Source organism: Gossypium hirsutum, chromosome A06, assembly GCF_007990345.1.
Source record: "Gossypium hirsutum isolate 1008001.06 chromosome A06, Gossypium_hirsutum_v2.1, whole genome shotgun sequence".
Classification (NCBI taxonomy): Eukaryota; Viridiplantae; Streptophyta; class Magnoliopsida; order Malvales; family Malvaceae; genus Gossypium; species Gossypium hirsutum.
Genome location: NC_053429.1, coordinates 61,781,587 through 61,799,423, shown reverse-complemented (window position 1 = coordinate 61,799,423; position 17,837 = coordinate 61,781,587). Strand labels below are relative to the sequence as shown.

General features: G+C 35.1%; 1 long non-coding RNA gene across 2 annotated transcripts; it reads right to left on the bottom strand.

The window, feature by feature from the left end:
- Nucleotides 1–5,983: 5,983 nt before the first annotated feature.
- LOC107961751 (uncharacterized) lies at nt 5,984–17,180 on the bottom strand. 2 transcript variants are annotated; one of them, XR_005928571.1, is made up of 4 exons: nt 16,923–17,180; nt 15,460–16,832; nt 6,643–6,676; nt 5,984–6,227 (listed from the first exon to the last, which is right to left on the bottom strand). It is a non-coding gene; the product is annotated as an uncharacterized lncRNA (long non-coding RNA). The 2 variants fall into 2 exon arrangements; XR_001701407.2 differs by having other exon boundaries at nt 15,460–17,178.
- Between the last annotated feature and the right edge of the window lie 657 nt (nt 17,181–17,837).

Here is a 17,837-nt window from a genome sequence, read left to right as displayed (position 1 = left end):
TTAAATCAACCCCGAAGATTTTACTTTCACTAAGTTCGGTCCAAAACAACGGTGTACGGCATTTACGACCGTACAAAGCCTCGTAAGGTGCCATCTTAATGCTTGATTGAAAACTATTGTTGTAAGCGAATTCAATCAAAGGCAAATACCTTTCCCATGAACCACAAAACTCTAGGATACAACATCTCAACATATCCTCGAGTATCTGAATTATCCGTTCAGATTGACCATCAGTCTGGGGATGAAAAGCGGTGCTAAAATGCAACTTGGTACCCAATGCTTCTTGCAATTTCTTCCAAAATCGCGATGTAAATCTCGGATCTCTATCCGAAACAATAGAAATAGGTACTCCATGCAATCGGACAATTTGGGAGACGTATAATTCTGCCAATTTTTCGAGCGAGAAATCCGTACAGACAGGGATAAAATAAGCAGACTTCGTCAATCTATCAACAATAACCCAGATTGAGTCTTTCTTACTCTGTGTCAACGGTAAACCAAATACAAAGTCTATCGTTACTCGATCCTATTTCCATTCGGGTATCATGATCGGTTGAAGTAATCCTGAAGGTACTTGATGTTCTGCTTTCAGTTGTTGACATATCAAACACCTTGAAACAAAGTCAGAAATATCTTGTTTCATACCAGGCCACCAAAATTGACGTTTCAGATCGTTGTACATTTTTGTACTCCCCGGGTGGACTGACATTCGACTACTATGAGCCTCACTCAAAATCATCAAAATAAGTTCTGAATTTCTTGGAACACATAATCGACTCTTGAATGTCAAGCAATCATTGTCGTCAATCTGAAACTCTAAGTCCACATTTGAAACACATTCAGCTCATTTAGCAACCAATTCATTGTCGACTTTCTGGGATTCAAGTATTTGATGAATCAATAATGGTTTGGCCTTTAATTCTGCTACTAGCACATTATCGGATGAAACAGACAGGTGAACATTCATCGCTTTCAAAGTAAACAGCGATTTACGACTTAAAGCATCGGAAACCACGTTAGCCTTTCCCGGGTGATAATCAATGACGAGTTCATAATCTTTCAACAACTCAAGCCAACATCTTTGTCACAGATTCAAATCTCTTTGAGTCATCAAATATTTAAGGCTTTTGTGGTCCGAATAAATATGACACCTCTCTCCAAACAAGTAGTGTCACCATATTTTCAAGGCAAATACAATGGTCGCTAATTCAAGATCATGGGTCGGATAGTTTTTCTCATGCGACTTTAATTGCCTCGACGCGTAAGCCACAACTCGACCTTCTTGCATCAACACACAACCCAGCCCAAGTAAGGATGCATCACTGTAAATAACAAACTCTTTACCAGATTCTGGCTGTACTAGCACTGGAGCTTTAGTTAAACAGGTTTTTAATCGGTCGAAACTTTTCTGACATTTTTCTAACCATTCAAACTCAACATCTTTTTGAAGTAGTTTCGTCATCGGTGTAGCTATCATCGAAAAACCCTTTACAAGCCGTCGTTAGTAACCAGCAAGTCCCAAAAAGCTCCTAACTTCAATAACATTCCTCGGAGGCTTCCAATCGAGTATGGCCGAAATTTTGCTCGGATCAACTCTAATACCCGATGCGGATACTACATGTCCCAATAAGCTAACCTCTCTCAACCAAAACTCGCATTTACTGAATTTCGCGTATAACTGCTTGTCTCGTAAAATCTGTAATACCAATCTCAAATGCTCGGCATGTTCAGTTTCATCTCATGAATAAATCAAGATGTCATTTATAAACACAACCACAAACTGGTCCAAATATTATCTAAAAATTCGATTCATTAAGTCCATAAATGTCGCAGGGGCATTAGTGAGCCCAAACGGCATCACCAAGAACTCGTAGTGACTGTATCTCGTTCTAAAACCAGTTTTGGGTAAGTTTGAGTCTCGAACTCACAACTGATAATAACCCGATCTCAAATCTATCTTTGAAAATACTGATGCTCCCTTTAACTGATCAAACAAATCATCAATACGTGGTAACGGATATTTATTCTTTATTGTTGCTTGATTCAATTGACGATAGTCGATGCACATTCTCATGGTTCCATCTTTCTTTTTCACGAATAATACTGGTGCACCCTAAGGTGAGAAGCTCGGTCGAGCAAAACCTCTATCCGTCAACTCTTGCAACTGAGTTTTCAATTCTTTCAATTCCGTTGGTGCCATACGATATGGAGCTATCGAAATTGGTGTGGTACCAGGTGCAAGTTCGATGCCAAATTCTACCTCTCGAATGGGTGGTAATCCCGGTAACTCCTCAGGAAAAACATCTGAATACTCACAAACCACTGGTACTGATTCAAGTTTCTTTTCTGATTCTTTGCTATCAAGTACGTACGCAAGATATGATTCACACCCCTTTCTCACATATTTCTGAGTGATCATCGAGGATATCATTGCTGGCACTCCCTTCAAGTCAGTAGACTCAACTCGGACTATCTCATTATTTGCACACCTCAAATCAATGGTCTTTCTTTTGCAATTCACCACTGCATCATGTACGGTCAACCAATCCATACCAAGAATAACATCAAATTCATCAAATGGTAAAAGCATCAAACCGGCTGGAAAACAAGAATCTCAGATTATCAGAGGGCATTTCTTACACACTTTGTCAACAAGTACATATTGACCCAACGGATTTGACACTCAAATTACGAACTCAGTAGACTCAACAGGTAGAGTCTTACTGGATGCTAAAGTCTCACATACATATGAATGAGTAGAGCCAGGGTCAATCAATGCAATCACATCAGTATTAAAGAGAGCGAAAGTACCAGTGATAACATCAGGAGATGATGCCTCCTCTCGTGCGCGGATGGCATAAGCTCTGGCAGGAGCACGAGTCTCAGATCAAACAGCCGTATCAGAAGTCCCTCTCTGACTACCACCCCTACCTCATGTAATTCTCGATGGTCTACCTCTAGTCGTTGTACCACTAGGTCTCGCACCTTGCATCTTATTTTTCTCGTCAAGTTCCGTGCAATCTCGAATGAAATGATCCTTCGAACCGCATCTGTAACAGGCTCTCTTAGTAGACTTACCCCAACATTCACCTACGTGTCGTCTTCCACATTGTGGACATTCAGGTTTTTCTTGGCGATTGTTACCCACACTAGCAACCGAAATAGCTCGAGAGTCCGTTGATGGTCGCTCTCTAATAGAAATTCCTGCAGTCGTCTTTGATTTATTAGTATCGTCCCCGAACTTCTTTACAGTCGAGAATGAAATTTTACCCACCGATCTTTTACGAAAGTCTCTACCTTCAAATTCAGCTTTCTTTTTCTCCTTTCCAAGTTCTTCAGCCTTGCAAGCTCGTTCAACTAGTGTTACAAATTCTTTTATCTCTAAAATACCCAACTAGTAGCTTTAAATCTTCATTCAATCCTTCTTCAAATCTTTTACACATGGCAATTTCATCAGCTACACACTCCCGAGCATATCGACTGAGTCTTACAAACTCACGTTCGTATTCGGATACTGTCAAACGGCCTTGTTTAAGCTCCAAAAATTCTTTACGCTTTTGATCGATGAACCGTTGACTAATATACTTTTTTTGAAACTTTGTCTGAAAGAAATCCCAAGTAACTCGTTCCTTCGAGACAATAGTAATCAAGGTTCTCCACCAATAGTAGGCCGAGTCTCGTAACAAAGATATGGCACACTTTAAACACTCATCAGGTGTGCAAGACAGCTCATCAAAAACCCGGATGATGTTATCAAGCCAAAACTTGGCCCTTTCAGCATCATTAGTAGCTGTGGCTCGGAATTCCTCAGCCCTACGCTTCCTAATCAAATCCACAGGAGGTTTACTCGGCCTCACAGGATCAGTAATTGGTGGTATTATGGGCACCTGAGGCGGATTATTTAAATTCGAGAATGGTTGAGCAGCCAGGTTAGTTCAGGCATATTGTGCGACCCACTCGTTCATCATGGTAAAGAAGGCTTGTTTTGCCCCATCATCTTGATTATTCTGGATGATTGAGGTTCAACAGGCGGTGTCCCTTGCGCAGGAGCAGCCGCTACACTTTCAACGTTATCCGCTAAGGTTCTCTCTAAATTGGGTTCCATTTACTAATCAAAACAATAATTCCAACCGTCAGAAGTCATCACACTATCAAATACTAACAATAAGGCATGTATAGCTAGACTCATACGCGCTATGATAGTCCTAGAACAGACTAAACCGTCGCTCTGATACCAATAAAATATAACACCCCTAACCCGTAATCATCGCTGGAATGGGTTACGAGATATTACCGAAGCAAATACTTATTCGTAAAATTTCCATGCATTTACTTCTATCATCTTCATTGCGTTAAGTTCATCTTTAATAATGCATAATTCATTATACTCCCATATACGATCCTTATTCGTACATAGCCGGAACACATAGTTAATCATTATCAAGTTCAATCAAAACTATTACATAAGTTTACATCATATAACAACCATATCATACGATTGCATGTTATGTTCAGACATAACCAGACGACCCATTATGCTATCTCAATTTAGATACTAAGATCATATACAATAGCCACATTGCAATTAATCACTTATATAAATGTGTCATAATCGAACCACCCCAAAAAAACATAGTCAAGATTTCTTAGCATTATCAACCCTCAAGCATATGTATAATTTTTATAGATATATATATATTTATCATTCATTAATAGCATTAAACATTATAGCCAAGACAAATTATACCATGATTAAATATAACCAAATTCAAACTTAGTATTTAAGCCATATTCGCATGGCTAGAAGTATACATATCAAAGTTCAAACAAATACATATTAGCCTATACATGCCAAAATGTTCACTTAGACCAACTAAGAAGAGGGTACCAAAATGTTGCAAGCTGGTGTGATGACTTCGACAATGGTCCCGAGAACACAAAATGGATCGAAGAAATCTAAATAAAAGACAAGTAAACACACCAAATGAGTATTCAACTCAGTAAGTCATAAGCAATATAATACATTCCATTGATAAAAGATCATAAGAAAAATAATGTAAGATCTATTACTCCATCCATACCGAACTATGCCATAATTACTTAGATTATTGGTTCAATCTTAAGCCAAGTCCTTCTACCCAATCAAATATCAAAATAACCCAATTGATCTAGATCCATTTCCTCAAAGCATGAAACAATGATGCACTAGATAAATTCATACATATACATTTCATGTCTCAAATTCGATATTTTAGTTAATAGTTCTATCGCTTTATTCTTTTCCTGCACATATTATATTATCAACCAAATTCGCACACATAGTGCTAATTAAGCTCGCACACATAGTGCCATACTAAACCGCACACATAGTGCCTGAAATTTTCACTCATGCATCGACATTCAAATCTGCACACATAGTGCCATTTAATTCCGCACACATAGTGCCAATGTTAACCCATTATAATAAGGCAATTTACTTAATTCAAATAGCATATGAAATCTGCACACAAAGTGACATTTAATTCTGTACACATAGTGCCAATGTTAACTCATTATAATAAGGCAATTTACTTAATTCAAATAGCATATAAAATCTGCACACAAAGTGACATTTAATTCCGCACACATAGTGCCAATGTTAACTCATTATAATAAGGCAATTTACTTAATTGAAATAGCATATAAAATCTGCACACAAAGTGACATTTAATTCTCACAAACGCCGCTAAAAACCATGACCTTTAGCGGCGCTTTTTTTGCAAACGCCGCTAAAAATCATGACCTTTAGCGGCGCTTTTCCCACAAACGCTGCTAAAATCTTAACCTTTAAAAAATTTATTTTATTTTAATTAAATAATATTTATTTGTTTAATTTTTGAAATTTGAACTTTTAAACTATATACTTTTAAGGATAAATAAAAAATATTAATTAAATTAGATTTTCCATTAAAATTTAAACTTCAAAATTAAATATAAAAATTAATGAATTTAAATTTAATACATAAACATTGATTCAATATGTAATTTAATACATAAAAAAACACAACCACACACAGACACACAAAGTATTACAATATCCAAAACAAAATTCATCCTGGTGAGAATATAATGCCAAATCATCATCACCTCTCATTAATCATCATCATCTTAGTGAAGTACTTTGATCTTGATCTTGGTTAAGACTTGTTCCAGCAATAAAGAAAATTGTTAAACGGAATCTCGGTCACCTGACTGAGCAAAACAAGGAAATTAGCTAATACCATTCACTGTAATGAAAGTGAAATCAGTAAAAAGTAAACCCATAATAAAAAAACTGATGCTAGGCTAATCGTAAATGCTAATGTCGCTGTAAATAAGTGACAGGCATAAGTCCAGTGTCATGTTGATGGACTTGTAAAGGCCTCAAAAAATAAAATAAGTAGCATATATGAAAAAGACAAAAACGGTCCAAAGTATTGAAAATGCCGATCAAAAGGAAGAAGAGATAAACTTGACGATGAAACTCTAATGGAAAGACGTTAAACTTTTGGGAAAAAAAAGCAAAAGATGTTTAAGGGACTCATGTCAAGAACTCATGTCAAAATCAAACTGGTAATGGATAAACTCGGGACTCATCAAGATAAAAAATAAAAAAGAACCTACCTCGTGCTATTGCATCCTCTTTCCTTCTCAACTCCTGCAAAATATAAAGTTAACGTTCAATTACTACAAGGACAAATTAATCTAAGAGCAAAATGAAGTCTATTGCTTATTCAGTTCAGCCTCTTTTGCTTTAAGTTCCTTCTCTCTTGCTTTTAGATCATATATATTTTAATCATATATAAGACAAAAACATCAAAAGAAGTCTATGATTTTAATCATTTTGTGACCAAAGAATGGATGTTTGTAACACCCCGAACCCGAGACCGACACCGGAGTCGAACACGAGATGTTAACAGACTTTAAACCCTTTATAAAAATATTTCTGACACTGCCAATCTGCGTACTAGTCGCTTTAAAAATCATATCTTGAGTTTCACAACTCGAAAATCAGTTTCGTGATTTTTCCCTAAAACTAGACTCATATGCCCATCTACATATTTTTTTCTAGAATTTTTGGTCAGGCCAATTAGTACAGTTTATTAGTCAAAGTCACCCATGTTACAGGGATCGACTACACTGACCTTTGCGCATTACGACCTGGATATCTCCCTGCACAGAGCTTCAATACTGATGTCGTTTGTTTCTATAGAAACTAGACTCAGAGAGGAATCTATCCATATATGGTATGACTCCTAATTGTCTCTGGTTAATTTATAATGAATTTCCAAAGTCGGAACAGGGAATCCAGAAACCGTTCTGGCCCTGTCTCACGAGAACCTGAATATCTCTTAACATACTGTCCATATGATCTTTTCGTTGCTTCTATATGAAAATAGACTCATCGAGCTTCGAATACATAATTTATTCATCAATTAATTCCACTCCTACTATTTTTAGTGATTTTTCAATCTCACGTCACTGCTGCTGCCAGCATCTGTTACAAAAGCAACTGTGCCCATTTCGTGATTTGTCCTTGATCTAACTAGTAATTCGTCATACATATCACAAATTATGATCATGACTAGCCATGCCAAAGGCTAATCATTGTCAAACATCCCCCTACTACACTATTGCCATATCATGAATTTTAACACCAAAATAATCAACCATGACATATGGCATAAAAAGGTCGAATTATCAAGATTTACGACCTAACGTTATGAAACCAAACCCAACCGAACATTTATGCCATTTTCACATGGCTAAAAGTTTACATACCAAAGTTCAAACACAACATAATAGCCTATACATGCCGAAATATTCTCCTAAGCCGACTAAGAAGAAAGTACCAAAACTTGCTAGCCGGTGTGATGACTTCGACGACGGCACAATCATGCAAAAAGAGACGAGTCCAAGAAACCTAGAATAGGTGACAAGCAAACACCGAATGAGTATATAACTCAGTAAGCCATAAGCATTCCACAACCATCCATTAATAAAATTATCACAACAGGAAACAATGAAATGAGGTTAAGTACTCCATCCATACCAAACTATACCATAGTTCCTTAAACCCTATGGTTCAATCTCATACCAAGTCCTACATTGGCCTTTCATACATCATTTTATTTTCGTTATAATCATACAATTAAACGAACTTTCACCTATTCCACAATGAACCTTATGTACGTGACTTCAACTATAATCGTCACATAGGTTCAAAACTTACCAAGCTCAACTCCAAATATAAACATAGCGCCTATTAGCCATGAACTCAAGGTACTTACCTTTTCCGCTGTCCAAAATTGACTCGGTAAAGTCGCACCCTTCATGTAAATAATTTATAGAAAATATATATTGGGTTCGCACACATAGTGCTTAATAATCAACCACGCACACTTAGTGCCATGTACTTTAAACTCACACACTTAGTGCCATGCATTTCAAGTTCGCACACTTACCTTTTCCGCTGTCCAAAATCGACTCGATAAGGTCGCACCCTTAATGTAAATAATTTATAGAAAATATATATTGGGTTCGCACACATAGTGCTTAATAATCAACCACGCACACTTAGTGCCATGTACTTTAAACTCACACACTTAGTGCTGTACAATTTAAACCCGCACACTTAGTGCCAATCTCATGACCGTGAACACTTATTGCCCGCACACTTAGTGCCGAAAACCAGCCACTCAATAGGCTTCACTTCCTTTTTACATTCGACAAATTTCATCTCTACTTACATATACATTTGTATACATTTCATCTCATTAAACACAATGGTATAGGTATTACGATCCTTTAAATCAATACCAAAGATATGCTTAATGACTTACTTGTGTTGGGTAAGATGGTTCCAACTCGGCTACTCGATGATCTTTTCTTTGCCTTTGCTCGATTCTCCTCCTTTAACTCCTTGAGCTTAATCAATAAATCAACTAGTTTAACCGCCTTGCTAAATATTTACAATCCAATTACACATGCATATGTATGTTAGTATATTCGGCAATCACCCTTACTAATCACCCACTTGATCAATTATGGAGAATCAAAGTTAATATCACAATGTGTACCCTATATGGCCCATTATACATAATCAAATTTAACATCATCTATATATTTACTCATATGGCCGAATATACCTAATCATTCATACACCTAACCAAAAATAATTTCTAAAATCTTTATATCATTTATACACTAGTAAAGCATCCTCTCCCTTTCCATCAATTTAGCACATGCATTACTCATTAACCTACAAAAATTATATTCGGCCTTAGCACACAACTTGCTAGCCGATTCTTCCCCATCTAGCAACCAATGCACATATGTGCTCACTCAAAAATGCTAAAAAAAAAGATTCAAGAATCATCAATCCACCATCACATGCATCATTAACAAGCTTCATATTTAGCATGCAATGGCATTAACACAAACTCCACCTAGGCCGAATCTTAACTCATCTTCATGCCTCATCACCACAACATCAAAATACCAACCAAGAATGTAACATGCATGGCCGAATATCATCTCCATCATTTAACAAAGTTTGAACCATGGCTAGGTAGATTTCAAACTTACAACTTAAAATATACATGAATCTCAAAGAATAATATCAAACATACCTCAATCTAGTTACATGCATGGCCAAACTTCCTCCTAATTCTCTTCCAAACCAAACATGAAGCAAGAACTCCTTCCTCCTCCCTTAGAATTTTCGGTCAAAAGAGGATGAAAAAGGATGAAAAAGTTTTTCTTTTCCTTTCTTTAGCTCACGGCAATGGGGGGGAAACAACCACTCATTTTTTTGTTTTTCCTTTCTTTATTACCAATACTCCTTATTTTATTTTTTTCCTACATATCTCACTAGGCCAACATGTTCCCAACATGTTTCCACTCATAGCATGGCCAACCACTAGCTCAAATTTTGGGTAATTTGACATGCAAACCCATCATTTTCACAACATGCATTAATAGACCATTTTAAATTAGCCTATCATATTTTCACCATGTCTCATATCGATCCCTATTTAATAATTTCTCATGCAATTGGCAAAATTGGAGAATGAAACTTCCACATACTCATGTACACACATAATAAGCATAAAATATGGAAATTAATTATTTTTATGACTCGGTTTTGTGGTCCCGAAACCACTTCCCGACTAGGGTCAATTTTGGGCTGTTACAATGTTGGGTAGAAAATATATAAGAAAATGCATTGAGAATCGGACAAATGTACTTCAAAGTTAACATCTAAAATTAACATCGAAAAAAAATTAACTTTTATGAATGATATAACAACATAAAAAATATCTACTATCATATAAAAAACCTCAATTATTTATGGTTTTTTTACTTATTAGTTTTAATTAATCATGAGGCTAAAAACAAGATAGTGGATGTACCTTGTGAAAAAAAACAGATTATTTCTCTTGTAATTTATATGAAAATTTAAACCATTTAAACACGAAATGCAAAGTACAAACACAGTTCCTGCTCAGAGGCCCCCCAGGTAAACAATCAACAGGTTTCTTGTAACACCCCGAACCCGAGACCGTCACCGGAGTCGAACACGAGGTGTTAGCAGACTTTAACCACTTATAAAAAAAAATTTCCCAGACACTGCCAATCTACGTACTAGTCGCTTTAAAAATCATATCTTGAGTTTCACAACTTGAAACTCAGTTTCGTAATTTTTCCCTGAAACTAGACTCATATTCCCATCTACATATTTTTTTCTAGAATTTTTGGTCAGGCAAATTAATACAGTTTATTAGTCAAAGTCTCCCATGTTACAGGGATCGACTACACTAACCTTTGCGCATTACGACTTGGATATCTCCCTGCACAGGGCTTCAATACTGATGCCGTTTGTTTCTATAGAAACTAGACTCAGATAGGAATCCATAAATATATGGCATGACTCCTAATTATCTCTGGTTAATTTATAATGAATTTCCAAAGTCGGAACAGGGAATCTAGAAACCGTTCTGGCCCTTTCTCACGAGAACCTGAATATCTCTTAACATACTGTCCATATGATCATTTCGTTACTTTCCTATGAAAATAGATTCATCAAGGTTCGTTTACATAATTTATTCGCTATTTAATTCCAATCCTACTATTTTTAGTGATTTTCCAAATCTACATCACTGCTGCTGCCAGCATCTGCCTTTAAGGTAGACTTTACCTATTTCATAGTTTCCATGATTCAACTAGCTTTTTTAGCATAAATAGCACAAATCATGATAGCGATTAACCATTCCATACCAAATGATTATAACATTATGCTCAAACATATATAAGCCATTTTCGCATGGCTATATACATTAACCAAAATATTCTTCCGCCACTAGTCTATTTTATACATGCCATAAGACAATCCGAAACATAGCAGTACCAAACAGTGGATAGTGATAGTGTGACTAGTTGCTGACGATCCCCGAGCCTGTAGCTTCGCAATGAGATCTATAAAACAGAGGAAACAGAGTAAACGGAGTAAGCATTACAATGCTTAGTAAGTTTTAAGCAGTGTCAACAGATAACAATCAAATTATAACATAATTATTCGTATTTTTATTTTACTCTTCCTTCGGGCATACCATCCCTTTACCGAATCTGCACATCTCATCATATACAATAGGCAGATAAACTTTCACATAAAAGTGAGCTCATGTGACAGATATATCGTATGATTTCACATCACCTCTCACACTGATCCGATGTCACATAATCATAGGAATAGTCTCATAGATTGCTTTCGTATGCATCACATAACTACCTTATGATTTAGTGCAAATCAAACTCACATATAAACTTGAAGTACATACCTGTTTAACCTTTCGCATTGAATATATTTATAAGCAATTCTTATTACGAAGTCTTACCCGGACATAATCTCCACACGAAGTTATCGGGTCTTATCCGGACAAAATCCTCACACGTAGTCATCGGGTCTTTAGAGCTCGGATATAGTACAAGCACGAAGCTTAAGGACATTAATCAGTGATAATATTCTCGCATAAAGCCTGCGGGGTTTTAACCCGGATATAGTATTGACACAAATGCCTTTCGGGACTTATCACATTTATGCACTTTCACATCCATTACGTTGGCCACTCGGCCCTGTCACATATATACACTTTCACATTCATCACATCGGTCATTAGGCCTTATTACATATATACACTTCCACATTCATCGCATCGGCCATTAGGCCTTATCACATATATACACTTTCACATTCATCACATCGGCCATTAGGTCTTATTACATATATACACTTTCACATTCATCACGTCGGCTATTAGGCCTTATCACACATATACACTTTCACATTCATCACATCGGCTATTAGGCCTTATTACATATATACATATACTTTCACATTCATCACATCGGCTATTAGGCCTTATTACATATATACATACACTTTCACATTCATCACCTCGGCTATTAGGCCTTATTACACATATACAATTTCACATTTATCACGTCGGCTATTAGGCCTTATCATACATATACACTTTCACATTCATCACATCGGCTATTAGGCCTTATTACATATATACATATACTTTCACATTCATCACATCGGCCATTAGGCCTTATCACATATATACATACACTTTCACATTCATCACATCGGCCATTAGGCCTTATCACATATACATACACTTTCACATTCATCACATCGGCTATTAGGCCTTATCACACATATACACTCTCTTGGCTGAATCTACATCTATCATTTTCCAATATCACAATTTAGAATTCACGTATGGGTTTAATCGATAGCTTATGAGCAACTAGAACAAGTTTATCAAGGTTTACAACACAATCTCAAATTCAGCACAAGCTGTTTTTCCTGAGCAATAGTCACTAAATCATTTATAACTGGAGCTACAAAACTCCAAATCACTTTCCGTTAATTTTTCCTGAATATAGACTCGTATATCTTCCATCCATAAAATTTTCAGAATTTTAGGTTTGGCCAATCAATACCAGATTTTTCTTAAAATTTCCCCTGTTCCACTGTTTGACTAATCTGACCACTCTTCACTACGAATCAAATTTCTCATTTTACAGAATTCAAAATGTGTTGTATTTGATTTTATTTGAAACTAGACTCATTAAGGAGTTTAAGCATATAAATTTTATCTTATAACCATTTTTGTACAATTTATAATGATTTTCTAAAAACAGAACAGGGGATTTCGGAGTCATTCTGACACCATCTCACACAACTTTAAATATCTCATTATCGGAAATTCCTTTGCTTACACGGTTTCTTTTATAAGAAACTAGACTCATTAAGCTTTAATTTCATGTCTCATTCAGCCTCTAATTCAAGTCCATAAATTTATGGTGATTTTCTAAAGTCACGTTACTGCTGCTGTCCGAAGCAGACTATTTCAAATTACCTTTAAATTCCCAAGCTCAAACACTTAAGAACTTACCATTTGAGCTTAGAACATATCATGGCCACATCATATCTTATTAAATCAACTCATCATGTCCTATTATAATTGAATTTACTCAATGTTTAAACACTTAAAACTTACCTCGGAAGTTGCCGAACGATTACGACGGCTCTTCGATCACTTTTTTCCTTTCCCTTATCCAACTTTGATCCTCTAGGCTCTTGAGCTAAATCAAACAAATTTACTTCATGATACATTCGGCCTTGGCAACAATTTCATTAGAAATCCTTATTAGCCACTTCATCAATCAATTATATCATCTACTTAATATTTCATAACTTATCATGCTAGCTGAATATTATTTATTCAAGTTCATCATCTTCATATTCGGCATTAGCATCAAATATAATAGCCCATTTCTTCCCACTTTGAATTTATGCATCCATTTAATCATAGTTTGTTTAAGCACTCATACAACAAGATTCATCCAATTTAACAAGAAACAAAAACTTTATTCCTCCATAGCTACAATGGCCGAAAGATCTAGACATCTCAATACTGAAATTTCTAACATGGGTTGCCTAAAGAATTTGGTAGGGAGTTCAAATTTATCTAGCATTTCAAGTAATTTAACACATCCATATAGCTAACATGCTAGTAGTATCAAGGCATCAACTAAAATTTTGAAGCCTCTTAGCCGAATCCTAACTCTCCAACAACTCTAATTTCATCCATGAGATAAATAGAAGTAGGCTAACCCTCCAAAGGATGTGTAAACCTCCAAAAGCAACATTGAACATACCTTAATCTCAAGAACCACCTTGGCCGAACTTCCCCTCTTCTTCTTCCTTCCATTCGGCCATGTTGAACAACAAAGGAAGAATTTTGTTTTTCCTCCCCTTTCTCTAGTCACGGCAATGGGGAGTAAGGGGGAGACAACTTTGGTTTCTCCTCCCACTCCCCTCATATTTTATTATTCTTCCCACACATATTAGCATAAAATGTCTTTAATATGTTTTTTTTAATACTTATTTCCTATTATAAAACCATGTAGTCATTATAATATTAATACAAAATGCATATGCTTTGTATCCCATACCCTCATGGCCGGCCACTTCCTCTAAAGTGGGGAATTTGACATGCAAACCCATCATTTCACAACATGCATTATTAGGCCATTTTACATTTGCCTAGTACATTTCCAAATTTTCTCACATAAGTCCTATTTGATAAAATTCACTTACCATTAACAAAATTCAAAATGAAATTTTCACACATGCATATGTACATATAATAAGCATCAACTATGACGGTTAATTATCTTTATGACTCGGTTTAGTGGTCCCGAAATCACTTTTCGACTAGGGTCACTTTAGGGGTGTCACATTTCTAATTTCAACTTAACATTTGCCCTTCCTCTTTTGGTTTAAAACTCAAAGTTTTTATGATTTTTTTAATATTTTTCTTGTCAAATTTACTGTTAATATTATATTTGAAGTTTGTGTTTGTCTCATTCAATAATATTACCTTCAAAATTTAAACATACATTCTCTTTTTAAAATGTAATATAGGTTATCACTTCACTCAATATTTTTTCATCTATCAATTCAAGTTTTTATGACATAGGCAGAATCAAACTAGAAATCTTCTCATAAAATTAGCTACCTATAATTGTTTCAAAGCTACAGCTTAGGGTAAGTCAGTTTCCATATGACTAAATAGTAAACAGTAACCAATCTGAGTTAAAAAAGAAAAAAATATATAAGGGAAAAATAATAGATAACCAGATGAGAAGATTTATAACACACTTAAATACAAATAGAACTTTATGGAAAAGGTTAGAAAAAATAGCCATCAATCATTCAAAACTAAGTTATTACAAAAAAAAGGCATCTACGTAAGCCATCTAGGACGGCTATCAAACCACCGAAACATGAAAAGAAAATGTTCAAGATCAGGAAACAAAAAGAAATAATATTAATTAGAGCATGAATGCTATATTTCTTACCTCCATTCATGCTAGTTTGATCACCAATCAACTTTAGGAGGAACGGCAACAAGTAACCATGTATAGATAAGGAACCAATAAAAAGCATGGCTAAATGTTTCAGCCAAGCCATAACTGTTCAATAAAAGTAGAACTGCAGAAAAACAAAAACATCCAAAGGCATATTTAGAACTATGCAAAGAAGCATTGAGGCTTTATACAGTAACCAATGCTAGAAGTATACAACAAGAATGAATTAAAAGCCAACAAAAGTAGCACAGAAAGAAGCTGTCAAATGCCCTCAAGCGAAAGCTTCCTAAACTTTATTAGATGAGAGCTTAGGCTTACCTCTTACCTATTAAAAACAAAAATGAGAGACTACCAAGCAACAAACATAAACCTGTATGAAGCTAGGATGCTATAGCAGTGGTATGAATGCTCAATGTTACCGTGTAAACCAAAAACATAATTGCTGCGCCATTACTATTGCTGGATGATTCGAAAAAGTGAATGGGGAGTGGAAAATAAAATTACAAGCTTCATACTTGATGAAAGCTTTTGATACACTAATGGTGCATCATAAATGAAGCAATAACCTTAGTGGCACCATGATTAAACATATAATGGGTCTTTTACACTGATTTTATCCATATCTAATAACTTGTTGAGTGGTTCACTGCCAGCAAAAGTGAGTCAGCTACACAAACTCGTGTTGCTCACTGCCATTCTAAAACCTGATTGCAAGTTTCCAAGTGAGAACATAAATCAACTCATTTTGGTAGATAAACTCATCAATAAGATTGCTCCTAACAAACAATTCATTATGAAGTAACAAGCAAAGCAAATTCAGATATGAAATTAACATTCTTCAAGCAATAGTGGTAGGATGTTTATGGGTTCTCTTCTCTGCATACAAGTTATTTCAGATTTGATATAATGCAAAATTGATGTCAAATATTCACGATGGAGAAGAGCTAAGGTTCTTCCATGATCTAATCTAAGTGGTTGGAAACCAGTAATCGAATTTACCATGTTTATAAACAAGGCAAGAAATTACATTACAATTATCATGCAAGTATTAAATTAACTTATAGATTTTGTAACCAAGTTTCATATTGGTTAACTCGTCCTGATGAGGTTTATGTCATTGATGCAATCATGTTTCAGCAAGATCAGAGAAGAAAAGGCATTTTATGATTTTCTTAAAAAAAAAAATAGTTAAGGCTCAAATCTGTCGTCGAAATTTCCCCCACTAAATGCAGGGAACAACAATTAGTCTTATCAATTCTAAGAAAAAGGAAATATGATCGAGAAATGAATGAAAATAACAGTTTCTGGGGAGTTTTTCCTTGCTGATGTCCTTCTTGTTAGGGTTCAAAACTTGGTCATTGTAACTGAAATTTTACATAAACAACAATCAATCCAGATGATTATATCAACCAAAGTAAACAAAAAAGCAAGAAATCTTGAAACTGAACAACAACCCCTCGAAACAATAAGATGTTCCGTCAAAAGAGGCAAATGAGAACAGAGAAGAAGATGGCAAAAAGAGCAGTGCGACGGCGACGCAGAAGATGGTCAAGTCGACGGCGATGCAGCAGACGGTCGGGTCCGGCGATGCAGCAGATGGTCGGGTTCGGCGATGCAGAGATGGGTTGGGATTTTGATTTAGGGAAAATTTGGCGTTTGGGGGAAAATTTTTAGGGGGGAAAAGTTAAGGTTGTCCGGGTATCTGAGTTAGGGATAAATTTTGGGATAAAATTGCGGCATTTTACCAAAACGCCACTAAAAAATTAATAAAACTGATTTGATTAGAACAAGCCTAAAGGCACCTTTTTAAAATGAAATGAATTTTTGCGGCGTTTTTTTAAAAAACGTCGCTATTGCATACTTTTTGCGGAGTTTATAATAAAAACGCCGCTAATGTCTTTAAAACTTAAAATTATTTAATATATAAATTAAAAATAATATAAATTAAAAAAATCAGCTATATACTCAAAAAACTTTAAAATTATTTTAAATAATAGTATTTTAATTTTTTTATTTAAATAAATATTTTTTAAAAATTTAACTAATATTTAAAAGAATTAGATAAAATTTGAAATCTTGAAAATTTGAAATCTTTAAAATTTGAAATTATTTAATATATAAATTAAAAAAATCAGTGATATACCCAAAAAAAACTTTAAAATTATTTTAAATAATAGTATTTCAAAATGTTAACATATATTTTTCACACTAATTACACTAATTTAATATATAAATTAAAAAAACTAATTAATCTAAACCCTAAATCATAAACATAATCTATAAACCCTAAAAGCCTAACACTTAACCCCTAACCCCTAAACCTTAAACCCCAACCCTTAAACCATAAACCATAATCTATAAACCTTAAA